This window comes from Somniosus microcephalus, chromosome 29, assembly GCF_052327205.1.
Source record: "Somniosus microcephalus isolate GS21.2 chromosome 29, FLI_Smic_1.0, whole genome shotgun sequence".
Taxonomy (NCBI): Eukaryota; Metazoa; Chordata; class Chondrichthyes; order Squaliformes; family Somniosidae; genus Somniosus; species Somniosus microcephalus.
In genome coordinates, this window is record NC_141015.1 from 4,244,140 (window position 1) to 4,267,683 (window position 23,544).

Below are 23,544 nucleotides of genomic sequence, written 5' to 3' on the forward strand. Positions count from 1 at the left end.
AACCCCTTGCAGGTCAGAACTGATTTATGGGAGACCTTGCAACAAGATTTTATAACAAATAAAAATCTTAATTACAATTGACAGAATACTTTCATCAACTAATAAATGGGTTCTCAGTCAGAAGCAGTATTAAAAATGGTAGTTAAAAAATCTTTAATCCTCCATGATTGTCCATCCATAATACAGCTGCCTGTCAGTGCTGTGAAATTTCAGCCTCCAGACTGTATTGAAAGCGATAGCATTGCCCTCAAATAGCCCAGAATCCCGGACACAGCAACACACGTGTTGGGAAGCTCAACCTGGCTACACAAGGACACTCAGTATGACACACACACAATGACACACACACAATGACACACAGAAAACCAGCAAGAGGCTTTCAGGACACACAAAGGGAGGGATAGAGAAAGACACTGAGGATACCAGAGAGAGACAGACAAACAGACTGCGTAACGCGAGAGACAGAGACTGAGGGAAAGACAGAGACTGCGAGAGAGACAGAGATAGACAGACAGGGAAAGAGAGACTGAGAGGAAGGGAGGGACTGGTATGAAGATGTTTTCTGTTGTGTAAATGTGTTCCCTATTATGTAAAGGTGTGCCCTGTTGTGTAAAGATATTCTCTGTTGTTTAACGATCTTCTCTGTTGTGTAAAGACGTTCCCAGTTGTGCAAAGATCTTCTCTGTTGACTAAATATGTTTTCTGTTGTGCAAAGATTTTCTCTGTTGTGTAAAGCTGTTCTGTTGTGTAAATATATTTTCTGTTGTGTAAAGGCGTTCCCTCGTGTGCAAATATGTTTCCAGTAGTGTAAAGATGTTCTCTGTTATGTAAACTTGATGTAAGTAAAATATAAAGTGTGATAAAAAAATAAGTGCGCTGCAACAGATGTTTCTCGTTGGTGTAAATCAAAATGTAAATAGCAGAAGATGGCTTCGATCCATCGATCTCTGGGACCATCATGCTTCCGCTGCGTCACTTTGCTGTGGGTGATATTTATCTTCCGATGCCTGTCAGTGCTAAGTGTTAGCGAGACAAATTTCAGCCTCCAGATTGTATTGAAAGCGATAACACTGAGGAAACCATAGAGTGGCACAAAGGTGTTCCCTGTTGTGTAAATGTGTTCCCTATTGTGTAAAGGTGTTCCCTGTTGTGTAAATGTGTTCGCTGTTGTGTAAAGCTGTTCCCTGTTGTGGAAATGTGTTCCTTATTGTGTAAAGATTCTCCCTGTTGCGTTATGATTCTTCCTGTTGTGTAAATGCGTTCCCTGTAGTTTTAATGTGTTCCCTGTTGTGTAAATTTATTCCCTGCTGTGTAAAGGTGTTCCCTGTTGTGTAGATGCGTTCCCTGCTGTGTAAACGTGTTCCCTGTTGTGTAGATGCGTTTCCTGTTGTGTAAATGTGTTCCCTGCTGTGTAAAGGTGTTCCCTTTTGTGTAAAGGTGTTCCCTGTTGTGTAAAGATGTTCCCTGTTGTGTAAAGATGTTCCCTGCTGTGCAAAGGTGTTCCCTGTTGTGTAAATGTGTTCCCTGCTGTGTAAAGGTGTTCCCTGTTATGTAGATGCGTTCCCTGTTGTGTAAAAGTGTTCCCTGTTGTGTAAAGGTGTTCCCTGTTGTGTAAATGCATTCCATGCTGTGTAAATGTGTTCCCTATTGTGTAAAGGTGTTCCCTGTTGTGTAAATGTGTTCCCTGCTGTGTGAAGGTGTTCCCTGTTGTGTAAATGCGTTCCCTGTTTTTTAAATGTGTTCCCTGTTGTGTAAAGCTGTTCCCTGTTGTGTAAAGATGTTCCCTGTTGTGTAGATGTGTTCCCTGTTGTGTAAATGTGTTCCCTGTTGTATAAAGATGTTCCCTGTTGTGTAAAGGTGTTCCCTGTTGTGTAAAGATTCTCCCTGTTGTGTAAATGTTTTCCCTGTAGTTTTAATGTGTTCCCTGTTGTGTAAATGTATTCCCTGCTGTGTATAGGTGTTCCCTGTTGTGTAGATGCGTTCCCTGCTGTGTGAAGGTGTTCCCTGTTGTGTAAAGATGTTCCCTGCTGTGTAAACGTGTTCCCTGTTGTGTAGATGCGTTTCCTGTTGTGTAAATGTGTTCCCTGCTGTGTAAAGGTGTTCCCTTTTGTGTAAAGGTGTTCCCTGTTGTGTAAAGATGTTCCCTGCTGTGTAAAGATGTTCCCTGCTGTGTAAAGGTGTTCCCTGTTGTGTAAATGTGTTCCCTGCTGTGTAAAGGTGTTCCCTGTTATGTAGATGCGTTCCCTGTTGTGTAAAAGTGTTCCCTGCTGTGTAAAGGTGTTCCCTGTTGTGTAAATGCATTCCATGCTGTGTAAATGTGTTCCCTATTGTGTAAAGGTGTTCCCTGTTGTGTAAATGTGTTCCCTGCTGTGTGAAGGTGTTCCCTGTTGTGTAAATGCGTTCCCTGTTGTGTAAAGGTGTTCCCTGTTGTATAAATGCGTTCCCTGTTGTGTAAAGGTGTTCCCTGATGTGTAAATGTGTTCCCTGTTATGTAAATATGTTCCCTGTTGTGTAGATGTGTTCCCTGTTGTGTAAATGTGTTCCCTGTTGTATAATGATGTTCCCTGTTGTGTAACGGCCTGAATGAATATCATAGAAACATAGAAGATAGGAGCAGGGACAGGGTACTGAATTTGGATGATCAGCCATGATCTCATTAAATGGTGGAGCAGGCTCGAGGGGCCGAATGGCCTACTCCTGCTCCCTATATTCTATGTTTCTCCCTTAAAATTGATCTTCAATTCATTTTTGTGGATTATTGTTTTAAGTCATAAAGGACTTTAAAATAATAAATGGGGTGAGGGCTCCGTCTAAGCAAGATAACTATTCACAGTGGCCATTGTTAATTGTAGGGAAAGTGCCTCAGCATCGTGCTTACGCTCTGATTAAAATGAATTCAAAATATCATATTTGTCCCGCTGAAGATCCGAAAGAAGTGGTTAGTCTGTAAATATAACATGTGGCTTGTGTGAGCGATGGTGGTATAGTGGTGAGCATAGCTGCCTTCCAAGCAGTTGACCCGGGTTCGATTCCCGGCCATCGCAACCGAGATATTTTTAACTCCTTGCAGGTCAGAACTGATTTATGGGAGACCTTGCAACAGGATTTTATAACAAATAAAAATCTTAATTACAATTGACAGAATACTTTCATTAACTAATAAATGTTCCCTGTTGTATAAAGATGTTCCCTGTTGAGTAAAGGTGTTCCCTGTTGTGCAAAGATGTTCCCTGTTGTATAAAGGTGTTCCCTGTTGTGTAAAGGTGTTCCCTGTTGTGTAAAGATGTTCCCTGTTGTGTAGATGTGTTCCCTGTTGTGTAAATGTGTTCCCTGTTGTATAAAGATGTTCCCTGTTGTGTAAAGGTGTTCCCTGTTGTGTAAAGGTGTTCTGTGTCACTGTCCGTCTCCTCACCGTGACCTTGTGCCAGGGTTTCACTGTGGCCAAGACCACCATCTGGTGGTGGAGAGGCGGTGCTGCAGGAATGTGTTGAAAGGGGGAAAGTCGAGGCTGCTGCCTGTTTGCAGCAGTTGCAGCTTATGTTGGTGCGAATAAAATGATTTGAAAATTGTGTCGCAGGTTTTAGTGTTTATTGCAGGTAGGCAGTTGATGTAAGTAAAGTGTAATAAAAATAAGTGCGATGTGATCGTGGGCAGCAACAGATCTTTCTTGTTGGTGTAAATCAGAATGCAAATAGCAGAGGATGGTTTCGATCCATCGACCTCTGGGTTATGGGCCCAGCACGCTTCCGCTGCGCCACTCTGCTACAGGGTGCAATACATCTCCAGCTACCTGTCAGTGCTAAGTGTTGGGAGACAAATTTCAGCCTCCAGACTGCATTGAAAGCGATGACACTGAGGAAACCAGAGAGAGACAGACAAACAAACTGAGTAACACGAGGAAGAGACTGAGGGAAAGTCGGAGACTGCGGGAGAGACAGAGGGAGAGAGACAGAGGCGACTTTGAGGAAGGGTGAGAATGGTATGATGGTGCTTCGTGTTGTGAAAAGTTGTTCCCTGTTGTGTAAACGTGTCCCCTGTTGTGTAAAGATGTTCCCTGTTATGTAAAACATGTCCCCTGTTGTGTAGATGTGTTCCCTGTTGTGTAAATATGTTCCCTGTTGTGTAGATGTGTTCTCTATTGTGTAAATGTCTTCCCTGTTGTGTAAAGGTGTTCCCTGTTGCGTAAAGGTGTTCCCTGTTGTATAAATATGTTCCTTGTTGTGTAAAGATGTTTCCTGTTGTATAAATCTGTTACCAATTGTGTAACTGTGTTCCCTGTTGCGAAAAATTGCTCCCTGTTGTGGAAATGTGTTCCCTGTTGTGTACATGTGTTCCCTGTTGTGTAAAGGTGTTCCCTGTTGTATAAATGCGTTCCCTGTTGTGTAAAGGTGTTCCCTGATGTGTAAATGTGTTCCCTGTTATGTAAAGATGTTCCCTGTTGTGTAGATGTGTTCCCTGTTGTGTAAATGTGTTCCCTGTTGTATAATGATGTTCCCTGTTGTGTAACGGCCTGAATGAATATCATAGAAACATAGAAGATAGGAGCAGGGACAGGGTACTGAATTTGGATGATCAGCCATGATCTCATTAAATGGTGGAGCAGGCTCGAGGGGCCGAATGGCCTACTCCTGCTCCCTATATTCTATGTTTCTCCCTTAAAATTGATCTTCAATTCATTTTTGTGGATTATTGTTTTAAGTCATAAAGGACTTTAAAATAATAAATGGGGTGAGGGCTCAGTCGAAACAAGATAACTATTCACAGTGGCCATTGTTAATTGTAGGGAAAGTGCCTCAGCATCGTGCTTACGCTCTGATTAAAATGAATTCAAAATATCGTATTTGTCCCGCTGAAGATCCGAAAGAAGTGGTTAGACTGTAAATATAACATGTGGCCTGTGTGAGCGATGGTGGTATAGTGGTGAGCATAGCTGCCTTCCAAGCAGTTGACCCGGGTTCGATTCCCGGCCATCGCAACCGAGATATTTTTAACCCCTTGCAGGTCTGAACTGATTTATGGGAGACCTTGCAACAGGATTTTATAACAAATAAAAATCTTAATTACAATTGACAGAATACTTTCATCAACTAATAAATGGGTTCTCAGTCAGAAGCAGTATTAAAAATGGTAGTTAAAAAATCTTTAATCCTCCATGATTGTCCATCCATAATACAGCTGCCTGTCAGTGCTGTGAAATTTCAGCCTCCAGACTGTATTGAAAGCGATAGCATTGCCCTCAAATAGCCCAGAATCCCGGACACAGCAACACACGTGTTGGGACGCTCACCCTGGCTACACAAGGACACTCAGTATGACACACACACAATGACACACAGAAAACCAGCAAGGGGCTTTCAGGACACACAAAGGGAGGGATAGAGAAAGACACTGAGGATACCAGAGAGAGACAGACAAACAGACTGCGTAACACGAGCGAGAGACAGAGACTGAGGGAAAGACAGAGACTGCGAGAGAGACAGAGGGAGAGATAGACAGACAGGGAAAGAGAGACTGAGAGGAAGGGAGGGACTGGTATGAAGATGTTTTCTGTTGTGTAAATGTGTTCCCTATTATGCAAAGGTGTGCCCTGTTGTGTAAAGATATTCTCTGTTGTTTAACGATCTTCTCTGTTGTGTAAAGACGTTCCCAGTTGTGCAAAGATCTTCTCTGTTGAGTAAATATGTTCTCTGTTGTGTAAAGATTTTCTCTGTTGTGTAAAGCTGTTCTGTTTTGTAAATTTATTTTCTGTTGTGTAAAGGCGTTCCCTCGTGTGCAAATATGTTTCCAGTAGTGTAAAGATGTTCTCTGTTATGTAAACTTGATGTAAGTAAAATATAAAGTGTGATAAAAAAATAAGTGCGCTGCAACAGATGTTTCTCGTTGGTGTCAATCAAAATGTAAATAGCAGAAGATGGCTTCGATCCATCGATCTCTGGGACCATCATGCTTCCGCTGCGTCACTTTGCTGTGGGTGATATTTATCTTCCGATGCCTGTCAGTGCTAAGTGTTAGCGAGACAAATTTCAGCCTCCAGATTGTATTGAAAGCGATAACACTGAGGAAAACATAGAGAGGCACAAAGGTGTTCCCTGTTGTGTAAATGTGTTCCCTATTGTGTAAAGGTGTTCCCTGTTGTGTAAATGTGTTCCCTTTTGTGTAAAGGTGTTCCCTGTTGTGTAAATGTGTTCGCTGTTGTGTAAAGGTGTTCCCTGTTGTGGAAATGTCTTCCTTATTGTGTAAAGATTCTCCCTGTTGCGTAATGATTCTTCCTGTTGTGTAAATGCGTTCCCTGTAGTTTTAATGTGTTCCCTGTTGTGTAAATGTATTCCCTGCTGTGTAAAGGTGTTCCCTGTTGTGTAGATGCGTTCCCTGCTGTGAAAACGTGTTCCCTGTTGTGTAGATGCGTTTCCTGTTGTGTAAATGTGTTCCCTGCTGTGTAAAGGTGTTCCCTTTTGTGTAAAGGTGTTCACTGTTGTGTAAAGATGTTCCCTGTTGTGTAAAGATGTTCCCTGCTGTGCAAAGGAGTTCCCTGTTGTGTAAATGTGTTCCCTGCTGTGTAAAGGTGTTCCCTGTTATGTAGATGCGTTCCCTGTTGTGTAAAAGTGTTCCCTGTTGTGTAAAGGTGTTCCCTGTTGTGTAAATGCATTCCATGCTGTGTAAATGTGTTCCCTATTGTGAAAAGGTGTTCCCTGTTGTGTAAATGTGTTCCCTGCTGTGTGAAGGTGTTCCCTGTTGTGTAAATGCGTTCCCTGTTTTTAAATGTTTTCCCTGTTGTGTAAAGCTGTTCCCTGTTGTGTAAAGATGTTCCCTGTTGTGTAGATGTGTTCCCTGTTGTGTAAATGTGTTCCCTGTTGTATAAAGATGTTCCCTGTTGTGTAAAGGTGTTCCCTGTTGTGTAAAGATTCTCCCTGTTGTGTAAATGTTTTCCCTGTAGTTTTAATGTGTTCCCTGTTGTGTAAATGTATTCCCTGCTGTGTATAGGTGTTCCCTGTTGTGTAGATGCGTTCCCTGCTGTGTGAAGGTGTTCCCTGTTGTGTAAAGATGTTCCCTGTTGTGTAGATGCGTTTCCTGTTGTGTAAATGTGTTCCCTGCTGTGTAAAGGTGTTCCCTTTTGTGTAAAGGTGTTCCCTGTTGTGTAAAGATGTTCCCTGCTGTGTAAAGATGTTCCCTGCTGTGTAAAGGTGTTCCCTGTTGTGTAAATGTGTTCGCTGCTGTGTAAAGGTGTTCCCTGTTATGTAGATGCGTTCCCTGTTGTGTAAATGTGTTCCCTGCTGTGTAAAGGTGTTCCCTGTTGTGTAAATGCATTCCATGCTGTGTAAATGTGTTCCCTATTGTGTAAAGGTGTTCCCTGTTGTGTAAATGTGTTCCCTGCTGTGTGAAGGTGTTCCCTGTTGTGTAAATGCGTTCCCTGTTGTGTAAAGGTGTTCCCTGTTGTATAAATGCGTTCCCTGTTGTGTAAAGGTGTTCCCTGATGTGTAAATGTGTTCCCTGTTATGTAAAGATGTTCCCTGTTGTGTAGATGTGTTCCCTGTTGTGTAAATGTGTTCCCTGTTGTATAATGATGTTCCCTGTTGTGTAACGGCCTGAATGAATATCATAGAAACATAGAAGATAGGAGCAGGGACAGGGTACTGAATTTGGATGATCAGCCATGATCTCATTAAATGGTGGAGCAGGCTCGAGGGGCCGAATGGCCTACTCCTGCTCCTATATTCTATGTTTCTCCCTTAAAATTGATCTTCAAATCATTTTTGTGGATTATTGTTTTAAGTCATAAAGGACTTTAAAATAATAAATGGGGTGAGGGCTCCGTCTAAGCAAGATAACTATTCACAGTGGCCATTGTTAATTGTAGGGAAAGTGCCTCAGCATCGTGCTTACGCTCTGATTAAAATGAATTCAAAATATCGTATTTGTCCCGCTGAAGATCCGAAAGAAGTGGTTAGTCTGTAAATATAACATCTGGCCTGTGTGAGCGATGGTGGTATAGTGGTGAGCATAGCTGCCTTCCAAGCAGTTGACCCGGGTTCGATTACCGGCCATCGCAACCGAGATATTTTTAACCCCTTGCAGGTCAGAACTGATTTATGGGAGACTTTGCAACAGGATTTTATAACAAATAAAAATCTTAATTACAATTGACAGAATACTTTCATCAACTAATAAAGGTTCCCTGTTGTATGAAGATGTTCCCTGTTGAGTAAAGGTGTTCCCTGTTGTGTAAAGATGTTCCCTGTTGTGTAGATGTGTTCCCTGTTGTGTAAAGATGTTCCCTGTTGTGTAAATGTGTTCCCTGTTGTATAAAGATGTTCCCTGCTGTGTAGATGTGTTCCCTGTTGTGTAGATGTGTTCCCTGTTGTGTAAATGTGTTCCCTGTTGTATAAAGATGTTCCCTGTTGTGTAAAGGTGTTCCCTGTTGTGTAAAGGTGTTCTGTGTCACTGTCCGTCTCCTCACCGTGACCTTGTGCCAGGGTTTCACTGTGGCCAAGACCACCATCTGGTGGTGGAGAGGCGGTGCTGCAGGAATGTGTTGAAAGGGGAAAGTCGAGGCTGCTGCCTGTTTGCAGCAGTTGCAGCTTATGTTGGTGCGAATAAAATGATTTGAAAATTGTGTCGCAGGTTTTAGTGTTTATTGCAGGTAGGCAGTTGATGTAAGTAAAGTGTCATAAAAATAAGTGCGATGTGATCGTGGGCAGCAACAGATCTTTCTTGTTGGTGTAAATCAGAATGCAAATAGCAGAGGATGGTTTCGATCCATCGACCTCTGGGTTATGGGCCCAGCACGCTTCCGCTGCGCCACTCTGCTACAGGGTACAAGACGTCTCCAGCTACCTGTCAGTGCTAAGTGTTGGGAGACAAATTTCAGCCTCCAGACTGCATTGAAAGCGATGACACTGAGGAAACCAGAGAGAGACAGACAAACAAACTGAGTAACACGAGGAAGAGACTGAGGGAAAGTCGGAGACTGCGGGAGAGACAGAGGGAGAGAGAGACAGAGGCGACTTTGAGGAAGGGTGAGAATGGTATGATGGTGCTTCGTGTTGTGAAAAGTTGTTCCCTGTTGTGTAAACGTGTCCCCTGTTGTGTAAAGATGTTCCCTGTTATGTAAAACATGTCCCCTGTTGTGTCGATGTGTTCTCTATTGTGTAAATGTCTTCCCTGTTGTGTAAAGGTGTTCCCTGTTGCGTAAAGGTGTTCCCTGTTGTATAAATATGTTCCTTGTTGTGTAAAGATGTTTCCTGTTGTATAAAGATGTTACCTATTGTGTAACTGTGTTCCCTGTTGCGAAAAATTGCTCCCTGTTGTGGAAATGTGTTCCCTGTTGTGTACATGTGTTCCCTGTTGTGTAAAGGTGTTCCCTGTTGTATAAATGCGTTCCCTGTTGTGTAAAGGTGTTCCCTGATGTGTAAATGTGTTCCCTGCTGTGTAAAGGTGTTCCCTGTTGTGTAAATGCATTCCATGCTGTGTAAATGTGTTCCCTATTGTGTAAAGGTGTTCCCTGTTGTGTAAATGTGTTCCCTGCTGTGTGAAGGTGTTCCCTGTTGTGTAAATGCGTTCCCTGTTGTGTAAAGGTGTTCCCTGTTGTATAAATGCGTTCCTTTTGTGTAAAGGTGTTCCCTGATGTGTAAATGTGTTCCCTGTTATGTAAAGATGTTCCCTGTTGTGTAGATGTGTTCCCTGTTGTGTAAATGTGTTCCCTGTTGTATAATGATGTTCCCTGTTGTGTAACGGCCTGAATGAATATCATAGAAACATAGCAGATAGGAGCAGGGACAGGGTACTGAATTTGGATGATCAGCCATGATCTCATTAAATGGTGGAGCAGGCTCAAGGGGCCGAATGGCCTACTCCTGCTCCTATATTCTATGTTTCTCCCTTAAAATTGATCTTCAATTCATTTTTGTGGATTATTGTTTTAAGTCATAAAGGACTTTAAAATAATAAATGGGGTGAGGGCTCAGTCTAAGCAAGATAACTATTCACAGTGGCCATTGTTAATTGTAGGGAAAGTGCCTCAGCATCGTGCTTACGCTCTGATTAAAATGAATTCAAAATATCGTATTTGTCCCGCTGAAGATCCGAAAGAAGTGGTTAGTCTGTAAATATAAGATGCAGCTTATGTGAGCGATGGTGGTATAGTGGTGAGCATAGCTGCCTTCCAAGCAGTTGACTTGGGTTCGATTCCTGGCCATCGCAACTGAGATATTTTTAACCCCTTGCAGGTCAGAACTGATTTATGGGAGACCTTACTACAAGATTTTATAACAAATAAAAATCTTAATTACAATTGACAGAATACTTTCATCAACTAATAAATGGGTTCTCAGTCAGAAGCAATATTAAAAATGGTAGTTAAATAAACTTTAATCCTCCATGATTGTCCATCCATAATACAGCTGCCTGTCAGTGCTGTGTTATTTCAGCCTCCAGACTGTATTGAAAGCGATAGCATTGCCCTCAAATAGCCCAGAATCCCAGACACAGCAACACACGTGTTGGGAAGCTCACCCTGGCTACACAAGGACAATCAGTATTACACCACCCACAATGGGACACACACACAATGACACACAGAAAACCAGCAAGAGGCTTTCAGGACACACAAAGGGAGGGCTAGAGAAAGACACTGAGGATACCAGAGAGAGACAGACAAACAGACTGAGTAACACAAGCCAGAGGCAGAGACTGAGGGAAAGACAGAGACTGAGGGAGAGATAGACAGACAGGGAAAGAGAGACTGAGAGGAAGGGAGGGACTGGTATGAAGATGTTTTCTGTTGTGTAAATGTGTTCCCTATTATGCAAAGGTGTGCCCTGTTGTGTAAAGATGTTCCCTGTTGTGTAAAGGTGTTCCCTGTTGTATAAAGTTGTTCCCTGTTGCGTAAAGGTGTTCCCTGTTGTACAAAGGTGTTCCCTGTTGTTTAAACATGTTCGCTGTTGTGTAAAGGTGTTCCCTGTTGTGTAAAGGTGTTCCCTGTTGTGTAAAGGTGTTCCCTGTTGCGTAAAGGTGTTCCCTGTTGTACAAAGGTGTTCCCTGTTGTTTAAACATGTTCCCTGTTGTGTAAACGTGTTCCATGTTGTGTAAAGATGTTCCCTGTTGTATAAATATGTTCCTTTTTGTGTAACGATGTTTCCTGTTGTATAAAGATGTTACCTATTGTATAACTGTGTTCCCTGTTGCGAAAAATTTCTCCCTCTTGTGGAAATGTGTTCCCTGTTGTGTACATGTGTTCCCTGCTGTGTAAAGGTGTTCCCTGTTGTATAAATGTGTTCCCTGTTGTGTAAATGTGTTCCCTGTTATGTAAAGATGTTCCCTGTTGTGTAAAGGTGTTCCCTGTTGCGTAAAGGTGTTCCCTGTTGTATAAATATGTTCCTTGTTGTATAAAGATGTTTCCTGTTGTATAAAGATGTTACCTATTGTGTAACTGTGTTCCCTGTTGCGAATAATTTCTCCCTGTTGTGGAAATGTGTTCCCTGTTGTGTACATGTGTTCCCTGTTGTGTAAAGGTGTTCCCTGTTGTATAAATGTGTTCCCTGTTGTGTAAATGTGTTCCCTGTTATGTAAAGATGTTCCCTGTTGTGTAAAGGTGTTCCCTGTTGCGTAAAGGTGTTCCCTGTTGTATAAATATGTTCCTTGTTGTGTAAAGATGTTTCCTGTTGTATAAAGATGTTACCTATTGTATAACTGTGTTCCCTGTTGCGAAAAATTTCTCCCTGTTGTGGAAATGTGTTCCCTGTTGTGTTAATGTGTTCCCTGTTGTGTAAAGGTGTTCCCTGTTGTATAAATGTGTTCCCTGTTGTGTAAATGTGTTCCCTGTTATGTAAAGATGTTCCCTGTTGTGTAAAGGTGTTCCCTGTTGCGTAAAGGTGTTCCCTGTTGTATAAATATGTTCCTTGTTGTGTAAAGATGTTTCCTGTTGTATAAAGATGTTACCTATTGTGTAACTGTGTTCCCTGTTGCGAAAAATTGCTCCCTGTTGTGGAAATGTGTTCCCTGTTGTGTACATGTGTTCCCTGTTGTGTAAAGGTGTTCCCTGTTGTATAAATGTGTTCCCTGTTGTGTAAAGGTGTTCCCTGATGTGTAAATGTGTTCCCTGTTGTGTAAAGGTGTTCCCTGTTGTGTAAAGGTGTTCCCTGATGTGTAAATGTGTTCCCTGTTATGTAACGATGTTCCCTGTTGTGTAGATGTGTTCCCTGTTGTGTAAAGGTGTTCCCTGTTGTATAATGATGTTCCCTGTTGTGTAACGGCCTGAATGAATATCATAGAAACATAGAAGATAGGAGCAGGGACAGGGTACTGAATTTGGATGATCAGCCATGATCTCATTAAATGGTGGAGCAGGCTCGAGGGGCCGAATGGCCTACTCCTGCTCCTATATTCTATGTTTCTCCCTTAAAATTGATCTTCAATTCATTTTTGTGGATTATTGTTTTAAGTCATAAAGGACTTTAAAATAATAAATGGGGTGAGGGCTCAGTCTAAGCAAGATAACTATTCACAGTGGCCATTGTTAATTGTAGGGAAAGTGCCTCAGCATCGTGCTTACGCTCTGATTAAAATGAATTCAAAATATCGTATTTGTCCCGCTGAAGATCCGAAAGAAGTGGTTAGTCTGTAAATATAAGATGCAGCTTATGTGAGCGATGGTGGTATAGTGGTGAGCATAGCTGCCTTCCAAGCAGTTGACCCGGGTTCGATTCCCGGCCATCGCAACCGAGATATTTTTAACCCCTTGCAGGTCAGAACTGATTTATGGGAGACCTTACAACAGGATTTTATAACAAATAAAAATCTTAATTACAATTGACAGAATACTTTCATCAACTAATAAATGGGTTCTCAGTCAGAAGCAATATTAAAAATGGTAGTTAAATAAACTTTAATCCTCCATGATTGTCCATCCATAATACAGCTGCCTGTCAGTGCTGTGTTATTTCAGCCTCCAGACTGTATTGAAAGCGATAGCATTGCCCTCAAATAGCCCAGAATCCCGGACACAGCAACACACGTGTTGGGAAGCTCACCCTGGCTACACAAGGACACTCAGTATTACACCACCCACAATGGGACACACACACAATGACACACAGAAAACCAGCAAGAGGCTTTCAGGACACACAAAGGGAGGGCTAGAGAAAGACACTGAGGATACCAGAGAGAGACAGACAAACAGACTGAGTAACACGAGCCAGAGACTGAGGGAAAGACAGAGACTGCGAGAGAGACAGAGGGAGAGCTAGACAGACAGGGAAAGAGAGACTGAGAGGAAGGGAGGGACTGGTATGAAGATGTTTTCTGTTGTGTAAATGTGTTCCCTATTATGCAAAGGTGTGCCCTGTTGTGTAAAGTTGTTCCCTGTTGCGTAAAGGTGTTCCCTGTTGTACAAAGGTGTTCCCTGTTGTTTAAACATGTTCGCTGTTGTGTAAAGGTGTTCCCTGTTGTGTAAAGGTGTTCCCTGTTGCGTAAAGTTGTTCCCTGTTGCGTAAAGGTGTTCCCTGTTGTACAAAGGTGTTCCCTGTTGTTTAAACATGTTCCCTGTTGTGTAAACGTGTTCCATGTTGTGTAAAGATGTTCCCTGTTGTATAAATATGTTCCTTGTTGTGTAAAGATGTTTCCTGTTGTATAAAGATGTTACCTATTGTATAACTGTGTTCCCTGTTGCGAAAAATTTCTCCCTGTTGTGGAAATGTGTTCCCTGTTGTGTACATGTGTTCCCTGTTGTGTAAAGGTGTTCCCTGTTGTATAAATGTGTTCCCTGTCGTGTAAATGTGTTCCCTTTTATGTAAAGATGTTCCCTGTTGTGTAAAGGTGTTCCCTGTTGCGTAAAGGTGTTCCCTGTTGTATAAATATGTTCCTTGTTGTGTAAAGATGTTTCCTGTTGTATAAAGATGTTACCTATTGTGTAACTGTGTTCCCTGTTGCGAAAAATTGCTCCCTGTTGTGGAAATGTGTTCCCTGTTGTGTACATGTGTTCCCTGCTGTGTAAAGGTGTTCCCTGTTGTATAAATGTGTTCCCTGTTGTGTAAAGGTGTTCCCTGATGTGTAAATGTGTTCCCTGTTGTGTAAAGGTGTTCCCTGTTGTGTAAAGGTGTTCCCTGATGTGTAAATGTGTTCCCTGTTATGTAACGATGTTCCCTGTTGTGTAGATGTGTTCCCTGTTGTGTAAAGGTGTTCCCTGTTGTATAATGATGTTCCCTGTTGTGTAACGGCCTGAATGAATATCATAGAAACATAGAAGATAGGAGCAGGGACAGGGTACTGAATTTGGATGATCAGCCATGATCTCATTAAATGGTGGAGCAGGCTCGAGGGGCCGAATGGCCTACTCCTGCTCCTATATTCTATGTTTCTCCCTTAAAATTGATCTTCAATTCATTTTTGTGGATTATTGTTTTAAGTCATAAAGGACTTTAAAATAATAAATGGGGTGAGGGCTCAGTCTAAGCAAGATAACTATTCACAGTGGCCATTGTTAATTGTAGGGAAAGTGCCTCAGCATCGTGCTTACGCTCTGATTAAAATGAATTCAAAATATCGTATTTGTCCCGCTGAAGATCCGAAAGAAGTGCTTAGTCTGTAAATATAAGATGCAGCTTATGTGAGCGATGGTGGTATAGTGGTGAGCATAGCTGCCTTCCAAGCAGTTGACCCGGGTTCGATTCCTGGCCATCGCAACCGAGATATTTTTAACCCCTTGCAGGTCAGAACTGATTTATGGGAGACCTTACAACAGGATTTTATAACAAATAAAAATCTTAATTACAATTGACAGAATACTTTCATCAACTAATAAATGGGTTCTCAGTCAGAAGCAATATTAAAAATGGTAGTTAAATAAACTTTAATCCTCCATGATTGTCCATCCATAATACAGCTGCCTGTCAGTGCTGTGTTATTTCAGCCTCCAGACTGTATTGAAAGCGATAGCATTGCCCTCAAATAGCCCAGAATCCCGGACACAGCAACACACGTGTTGGGAAGCTCACCCTGGCTACACAAGGACACTCAGTATTACACCACCCACAATGGGACACACACACAATGACACACAGAAAACCAGCAAGAGGCTTTCAGGACACACAAAGGGAGGGCTAGAGAAAGACACTGAGGATACCAGAGAGAGACAGACAAACAGACTGAGTAACACGAGCCAGAGACTGAGGGAAAGACAGAGACTGCGAGAGAGACAGAGGGAGAGCTAGACAGACAGGGAAAGAGAGACTGAGAGGAAGGGAGGGACTGGTATGAAGATGTTTTCTGTTGTGTAAATGTGTTCCCTATTATGCAAAGGTGTGCCCTGTTGTGTAAAGTTGTTCCCTGTTGCGTAAAGGTGTTCCCTGTTGTACAAAGGTGTTCCCTGTTGTTTAAACATGTTCGCTGTTGTGTAAAGGTGTTCCCTGTTGTGTAAAGGTGTTCCCTGTTGCGTAAAGTTGTTCCCTGTTGCGTAAAGGTGTTCCCTGTTGTACAAAGGTGTTCCCTGTTGTTTAAACATGTTCCCTGTTGTGTAAACGTGTTCCATGTTGTGTAAAGATGTTCCCTGTTGTATAAATATGTTCCTTGTTGTGTAAAGATGTTTCCTGTTGTATAAAGATGTTACCTATTGTATAACTGTGTTCCCTGTTGCGAAAAATTTCTCCCTGTTGTGGAAATGTGTTCCCTGTTGTGTACATGTGTTCCCTGTTGTGTAAAGGTGTTCCCTGTTGTATAAATGTGTTCCCTGTCGTGTAAATGTGTTCCCTTTTATGTAAAGATGTTCCCTGTTGTGTAAAGGTGTTCCCTGTTGCGTAAAGGTGTTCCCTGTTGTATAAATATGTTCCTTGTTGTGTAAAGATGTTTCCTGTTGTATAAAGATGTTACCTATTGTGTAACTGTGTTCCCTGTTGCGCAAAATTGCTCCCTGTTGTGGAAATGTGTTCCCTGTTGTGTACATGTGTTCCCTGCTGTGTAAAGGTGTTCCCTGTTGTATAAATGTGTTCCCTGTTGTGTAAAGGTGTTCCCTGATGTGTAAATGTGTTCCCTGTTGTGTAAAGGTGTTCCCTGTTGTGTAAAGGTGTTCCCTGATGTGTAAATGTGTTCCCTGTTATGTAACGATGTTCCCTGTTGTGTAGATGTGTTCCCTGTTGTGTAAAGGTGTTCCCTGTTGTATAATGATGTTCCCTGTTGTGTAACGGCCTGAATGAATATCATAGAAACATAGAAGATAGGAGCAGGGACAGGGTACTGAATTTGGATGATCAGCCATGATCTCATTAAATGGTGGAGCAGGCTCGAGGGGCCGAATGGCCTACTCCTGCTCCTATATTCTATGTTTCTCCCTTAAAATTGATCTTCAATTCATTTTTGTGGATTATTGTTTTAAGTCATAAAGGACTTTAAAATAATAAATGGGGTGAGGGCTCAGTCTAAGCAAGATAACTATTCACAGTGGCCATTGTTAATTGTAGGGAAAGTGCCTCAGCATCGTGCTTACGCTCTGATTAAAATGAATTCAAAATATCGTATTTGTCCCGCTGAAGATCCGAAAGAAGTGCTTAGTCTGTAAATATAAGATGCAGCTTATGTGAGCGATGGTGGTATAGTGGTGAGCATAGCTGCCTTCCAAGCAGTTGACCCGGGTTCGATTCCTGGCCATCGCAACCGAGATATTTTTAACCCCTTGCAGGTCAGAACTGATTTATGGGAGACCTTACAACAGGATTTTATAACAAATAAAAATCTTAATTACAATTGACAGAATACTTTCATCAACTAATAAATCGGTTCTCAGTCAGAAGCAATATTAAAAATGGTAGTTAAATAAACTTTAATCCTCCATGATTGTCCATCCATAACACAGCTGCCTGTCAGTGCTGTGTTATTTCAGCCTCCAGACTGTATTGAAAGCGATAGCATTGCCCTCAAATAGCCCAGAATCCCGGACACAGCAACACACGTGTTGGGAAGCTCACACTGGCCACACAAGGACACTCAGTATTACACCACCCACAATGGGACACACACACAATGACACACAGAAAACCAGCAAGAGGCTTTCAGGACACACAAAGGGAGGGCTAGAGAAAGACACTGAGGATACCAGAGAGAGACAGACAAACAGACTGAGTAACATGAGCCAGAGACTGAGGGAAAGACAGAGACTGCGAGAGAGACAGAGGGAGAGCTAGACAGACAGGGAAAGAGAGACTGAGAGGAAGGGAGGGACTGGTATGAAGATGTTTTCTGTTGTGTAAATGTGTTCCCTATTATGCAAAGGTGTGCCCTGTTGTGTAAAGATGTTCCCTGTTGTGTAAAGGTGTTCCCTGTTGTGTAAAGTTGTTCCCTGTTGCGTAAAGGTGTTCCCTGTTGTACAAAGGTGTTCCCTGTTGTTTAAACATGTTCGCTGTTGTGTAAAGGTGTTCCCTGTTGTGTAAACGTGTTCCATGTTGTGTAAAGATGTTCCCTGTTGTATAAATATGTTCCTTGTTGTGTAAAGATGTTTCCTGTTGTATAAAGATGTTACCTATTGTATAACTGTGTTCCCTGTTGCGAAAAATTTCTCCCTGTTGTGGAAATGTGTTCCCTGTTGTGTACATGTGTTCCCTGTTGTGTAAAGGTGTTCCCTGTTGTATAAATGTGTTCCCTGTCGTGTAAATGTGTTCCCTTTTATGTAAAGATGTTCCCTGTTGTGTAAAGGTGTTCCCTGTTGCGTAAAGGTGTTCCCTGTTGTATAAATATGTTCCTTGTTGTGTAAAGATGTTTCCTGTTGTATAAAGATGTTACCTATTGTGTAACTGTGTTCCCTGTTGCGCAAAATTGCTCCCTGTTGTGGAAATGTGTTCCCTGTTGTGTACATGTGTTCCCTGCTGTGTAAAGGTGTTCCCTGTTGTATAAATGTGTTCCCTGTTGTGTAAAGGTGTTCCCTGATGTGTAAATGTGTTCCCTGTTGTGTAAAGGTGTTCCCTGTTGTGTAAAGGTGTTCCCTGATGTGTAAATGTGTTCCCTGTTATGTAACGATGTTCCCTGTTGTGTAGATGTGTTCCCTGTTGTGTAAAGGTGTTCCCTGTTGTATAATGATGTTCCCTGTTGTGTAACGGCCTGAATGAATATCATAGAAACATAGAAGATAGGAGCAGGGACAGGGTACTGAATTTGGATGATCAGCCATGATCTCATTAAATGGTGGAGCAGGCTCGAGGGGCCGAATGGCCTACTCCTGCTCCTATATTCTATGTTTCTCCCTTAAAATTGATCTTCAATTCATTTTTGTGGATTATTGTTTTAAGTCATAAAGGACTTTAAAATAATAAATGGGGTGAGGGCTCAGTCTAAGCAAGATAACTATTCACAGTGGCCATTGTTAATTGTAGGGAAAGTGCCTCAGCATCGTGCTTACGCTCTGATTAAAATGAATTCAAAATATCGTATTTGTCCCGCTGAAGATCCGAAAGAAGTGCTTAGTCTGTAAATATAAGATGCAGCTTATGTGAGCGATGGTGGTATAGTGGTGAGCATAGCTGCCTTCCAAGCAGTTGACCCGGGTTCGATTCCTGGCCATCGCAACCGAGATATTTTTAACCCCTTGCAGGTCAGAACTGATTTATGGGAGACCTTACAACAGGATTTTATAACAAATAAAAATCTTAATTACAATTGACAGAATACTTTCATCAACTAATAAATCGGTTCTCAGTCAGAAGCAATATTAAAAATGGTAGTTAAATAAACTTTAATCCTCCATGATTGTCCATCCATAACACAGCTGCCTGTCAGTGCTGTGTTATTTCAGCCTCCAGACTGTATTGAAAGCGATAGCATTGCCCTCAAATAGCCCAGAATCCCGGACACAGCAACACACGTGTTGGGAAGCTCACACTGGCCACACAAGGACACTCAGTATTACACCACCCACAATGGGACACACACACAATGACACACAGAAAACCAGCAAGAGGCTTTCAGGACACACAAAGGGAGGGCTAGAGAAAGACACTGAGGATACCAGAGAGAGACAGACAAACAGACTGAGTAACATGAGCCAGAGACTGAGGGAAAGACAGAGACTGCGAGAGAGACAGAGGGAGAGCTAGACAGACAGGGAAAGAGAGACTGAGAGGAAGGGAGGGACTGGTATGAAGATGTTTTCTGTTGTGTAAATGTGTTCCCTATTATGCAAAGGTGTGCCCTGTTGTGTAAAGATGTTCCCTGTTGTGTAAAGGTGTTCCCTGTTGTGTAAAGTTGTTCCCTGTTGCGTAAAGGTGTTCCCTGTTGTACAAAGGTGTTCCCTGTTGTTTAAACATGTTCGCTGTTGTGTAAAGGTGTTCCCTGTTGTGTAAACGTGTTCCATGTTGTGTAAAGATGTTCCCTGTTGTATAAATATGTTCCTTGTTGTGTAAAGATGTTTCCTGTTGTATAAAGATGTTACCTATTGTATAACTGTGTTCCCTGTTGCGAAAAATTTCTCCCTGTTGTGGAAATGTGTTCCCTGTTGTGTACATGTGTTCCCTGTTGTGTAAAGGTGTTCCCTGTTGTATAAATGTGTTCCCTGTCGTGTAAATGTGTTCCCTTTTATGTAAAGATGTTCCCTGTTGTGTAAAGGTGTTCCCTGTTGCGTAAAGGTGTTCCCTGTTGTATAAATATATTCCTTATTGTGTAAAGATGTTTCCTGTTGTATAAAGATGTTACCTATTGTGTAACTGTGTTCCTTGTTGCGAAAAATTGCTCCCTGTTGTGGAAATGTGTTCCCTGTTGTGTACATGTGTTCCCTGTTGTGTAAAGGTGTTCCCTGTTGTATAAATGTGTTCCCTGTTGTGTAAAGGTGTTCCCTGATGTGTAAATGTGTTCCCTGTTGTGTAAAGGTGTTCCCTGTTGTGTAAAGGTGTTCCCTGATGTGTAAATGTGTTCCCTGTTATGTAACGATGTTCCCTGTTGTGTAGATGTGTTCCCTGTTGTGTAAAGGTGTTCCCTGTTGTATAATGATGTTCCCTGTTGTGTAACGGCCTGAATGAATATCATAGAAACATAGAAGATAGGAGCAGGGACAGGGTACTGAATTTGGATGATCAGCCATGATCTCATTAAATGGTGGAGCAGGCTCGAGGGGCCGAATGGCCTACTCCTGCTCCTATATTCTATGTTTCTCCCTTAAAATTGATCTTCAATTCATTTTTGTGGATTATTGTTTTAAGTCATAAAGGACTTTAAAATAATAAATGGGGTGAGGGCTCAGTCTAAGCAAGATAACTATTCACAGTGGCCATTGTTAATTGTAGGGAAAGTGCCTCAGCATCGTGCTTACGCTCTGATTAAAATGAATTCAAAATATCGTATTTGTCCCGCTGAAGATCCGAAAGAAGTGGTTAGTCTGTAAATATAAGATGCAGCTTATGTGAGCGATGGTGGTATAGTGGTGAGCATAGCTGCCTTCCAAGCAGTTGACCCGGGTTCGATTCCCGGCCATCGCAACCGAGATATTTTTAACCCCTTGCAGGTCAGAACTGATTTATGGGAGACCTTACAACAGGATTTTATAACAAATAAAAATCTTAATTACAATTGACAGAATACTTTCATCAACTAATAAATGGGTTCTCAGTCAGAAGCAATATTAAAAATGGTAGTTAAATAAACTTTAATCCTCCATGATTGTCCATCCATAATACAGCTGCCTGTCAGTGCTGTGTTATTTCAGCCTCCAGACTGTATTGAAAGCGATAGCATTGCCCTCAAATAGCCCAGAATCCCGGACACAGCAACACACGTGTTGGGAAGCTCACCCTGGCTACACGAGGACACTCAGTATTACACCACCCACAATGGGACACACACACAATGACACACAGAAAACCAGCAAGAGGCTTTCAGGACACACAAAGGGAGGGCTAGAGAAAGACACTGAGGATACCAGAGAGAGACAGACAAACAGACTGAGTAACACGAGCCAGAGACTGAGGGAAAGACAGAGACTGCGAGAGAGACAGAGGGAGAGCTAGACAGACAGGGAAAGAGAGACTGAGAGGAAGGGAGGGACTGGTATGAAGATGTTTTCTGTTGTGTAAATGTGTTCCCTATTATGCAAAGGTGTGCCCTGTTGTGTAAAGTTGTTCCCTGTTGCGTAAAGGTGTTCCCTGTTGTACAAAGGTGTTCCCTGTTGTTTAAACATGTTCGCTGTTGTGTAAAGGTGTTCCCTGTTGTGTAAAGGTGTTCCCTGTTGCGTAAAGTTGTTCCCTGTTGCGTAAAGGTGTTCCCTGTTGTACAAAGGTGTTCCCTGTTGTTTAAACATGTTCCCTGTTGTGTAAACGTGTTCCATGTTGTGTAAAGATGTTCCCTGTTGTATAAATATGTTCCTTGTTGTGTAAAGATGTTTCCTGTTGTATAAAGATGTTACCTATTGTATAACTGTGTTCCCTGTTGCGAAAAATTTCTCCCTGTTGTGGAAATGTGTTCCCTGTTGTGTACATGTGTTCCCTGTTGTGTAAAGGTGTTCCCTGTTGTATAAATGTGTTCCCTGTCGTGTAAATGTGTTCCCTTTTATGTAAAGATGTTCCCTGTTGTGTAAAGGTGTTCCCTGTTGCGTAAAGGTGTTCCCTGGTGTATAAATATATTCCTTATTGTGTAAAGATGTTTCCTGTTGTATAAAGATGTTACCTATTGTGTAACTGTGTTCCCTGTTGCGAAAAATTGCTCCCTGTTGTGGAAATGTGTTCCCTGTTGTGTACATGTGTTCCCTGTTGTGTAAAGGTGTTCCCTGTTGTATAAATGTGTTCCCTGTTGTGTAAAGGTGTTCCCTGATGTGTAAATGTGTTCCCTGTTGTGTAAAGGTGTTCCCTGTTGTGTAAAGGTGTTCCCTGATGTGTAAATGTGTTCCCTGTTATGTAACGATGTTCCCTGTTGTGTAGATGTGTTCCCTGTTGTGTAAAGGTGTTCCCTGTTGTATAATGATGTTCCCTGTTGTGTAACGGCCTGAATGAATATCATAGAAACATAGAAGATAGGAGCAGGGACAGGGTACTGAATTTGGATGATCAGCCATGATCTCATTAAATGGTGGAGCAGGCTCGAGGGGCCGAATGGCCTACTCCTGCTCCTATATTCTATGTTTCTCCCTTAAAATTGATCTTCAATTCATTTTTGTGGATTATTGTTTTAAGTCATAAAGGACTTTAAAATAATAAATGGGGTGAGGGCTCAGTCTAAGCAAGATAACTATTCACAGTGGCCATTGTTAATTGTAGGGAAAGTGCCTCAGCATCGTGCTTACGCTCTGATTAAAATGAATTCAAAATATCGTATTTGTCCCGCTGAAGATCCGAAAGAAGTGGTTAGTCTGTAAATATAAGATGCAGCTTATGTGAGCGATGGTGGTATAGTGGTGAGCATAGCTGCCTTCCAAGCAGTTGACCCGGGTTCGATTCCCGGCCATCGCAACCGAGATATTTTTAACCCCTTGCAGGTCAGAACTGATTTATGGGAGACCTTACAACAGGATTTTATAACAAATAAAAATCTTAATTACAATTGGCAGAATACTTTCATCAACTAATAAATGGGTTCTCAGTCAGAAGCAATATTAAAAATGGTAGTTAAATAAACTTTAATCCTCCATGATTGTCCATCCATAATACAGCTGCCTGTCAGTGCTGTGTTATTTCAGCCTCCAGACTGTATTGAAAGCGATAGCATTGCCCTCAAATAGCCCAGAATCCCGGACACAGCAACACACGTGTTGGGAAGCTCACCCTGGCTACACAAGGACACTCAGTATTACACCACCCACAATGGGACACACACACAATGACACACAGAAAACCAGCAAGAGGCTTTCAGGACACACAAAGGGAGGGCTAGAGAAAGACACTGAGGATACCAGAGAGAGACAGACAAACAGACTGAGTAACACGAGCCAGAGACTGAGGGAAAGACAGAGACTGCGAGAGAGACAGAGGGAGAGCTAGACAGACAGGGAAAGAGAGACTGAGAGGAAGGGAGGGACTGGTATGAAGATGTTTTCTGTTGTGTAAATGTGTTCCCTATTATGCAAAGGTGTTCCCTGTTGTGTAAAGTTGTTCCCTGTTGCGTAAAGGTGTTCCCTGTTGTACAAAGGTGTTCCCTGTTGTTTAAACATGTTCGCTGTTGTGTAAAGGTGTTCCCTGTTGTGTAAAGGTGTTCCCTGTTGCGTAAAGTTGTTCCCTGTTGCGTAAAGGTGTTCCCTGTTGTACAAAGGTGTTCCCTGTTGTTTAAACATGTTCCCTGTTGTGTAAACGTGTTCCATGTTGTGTAAAGATGTTCCCTGTTGTATAAATATGTTCCTTGTTGTGTAAAGATGTTTCCTGTTGTATAAAGATGTTACCTATTGTATAACTGTGTTCCCTGTTGCGAAAAATTTCTCCCTGTTGTGGAAATGTGTTCCCTGTTGTGTACATGTGTTCCCTGTTGTGTAAAGGTGTTCCCTGTTGTATAAATGTGTTCCCTGTCGTGTAAATGTGTTCCCTTTTATGTAAAGATGTTCCCTGTTGTGTAAAGGTGTTCCCTGTTGCGTAAAGGTGTTCCCTGTTGTATAAATATATT

General features: G+C 42.1%; 10 non-coding genes across 10 annotated transcripts; all 10 read left to right on the forward strand.

Annotated features, from left to right (window-relative positions):
- The first annotated feature begins 2,972 nt into the window (after positions 1 to 2,972).
- On the forward strand, positions 2,973 to 3,044 carry trnag-ucc (transfer RNA glycine (anticodon UCC)). Its single transcript has one exon. It is a non-coding gene; the product is annotated as a tRNA-Gly (tRNA).
- Positions 3,045 to 4,903: 1,859 nt separating this feature from the next.
- Positions 4,904 to 4,975, forward strand: trnag-ucc (transfer RNA glycine (anticodon UCC)). Its single transcript has one exon. It is a non-coding gene; the product is annotated as a tRNA-Gly (tRNA).
- Positions 4,976 to 7,975: 3,000 nt separating this feature from the next.
- Positions 7,976 to 8,047, forward strand: trnag-ucc (transfer RNA glycine (anticodon UCC)). Its single transcript has one exon. It is a non-coding gene; the product is annotated as a tRNA-Gly (tRNA).
- Positions 8,048 to 10,125: 2,078 nt separating this feature from the next.
- Positions 10,126 to 10,197, forward strand: trnag-ucc (transfer RNA glycine (anticodon UCC)). Its single transcript has one exon. It is a non-coding gene; the product is annotated as a tRNA-Gly (tRNA).
- Positions 10,198 to 12,641: 2,444 nt separating this feature from the next.
- Positions 12,642 to 12,713, forward strand: trnag-ucc (transfer RNA glycine (anticodon UCC)). The gene has a single exon. It is a non-coding gene; the product is annotated as a tRNA-Gly (tRNA).
- A 1,890-nt stretch (positions 12,714 to 14,603) lies between these two features.
- trnag-ucc (transfer RNA glycine (anticodon UCC)) lies at positions 14,604 to 14,675 on the forward strand. The gene has a single exon. It is a non-coding gene; the product is annotated as a tRNA-Gly (tRNA).
- A 1,890-nt stretch (positions 14,676 to 16,565) lies between these two features.
- Positions 16,566 to 16,637, forward strand: trnag-ucc (transfer RNA glycine (anticodon UCC)). The gene has a single exon. It is a non-coding gene; the product is annotated as a tRNA-Gly (tRNA).
- Positions 16,638 to 18,467: 1,830 nt separating this feature from the next.
- trnag-ucc (transfer RNA glycine (anticodon UCC)) lies at positions 18,468 to 18,539 on the forward strand. The gene has a single exon. It is a non-coding gene; the product is annotated as a tRNA-Gly (tRNA).
- Positions 18,540 to 20,369: 1,830 nt separating this feature from the next.
- trnag-ucc (transfer RNA glycine (anticodon UCC)) lies at positions 20,370 to 20,441 on the forward strand. Its single transcript has one exon. It is a non-coding gene; the product is annotated as a tRNA-Gly (tRNA).
- Positions 20,442 to 22,331: 1,890 nt separating this feature from the next.
- Positions 22,332 to 22,403, forward strand: trnag-ucc (transfer RNA glycine (anticodon UCC)). Its single transcript has one exon. It is a non-coding gene; the product is annotated as a tRNA-Gly (tRNA).
- The last annotated feature ends 1,141 nt before the right edge of the window (positions 22,404 to 23,544 follow it).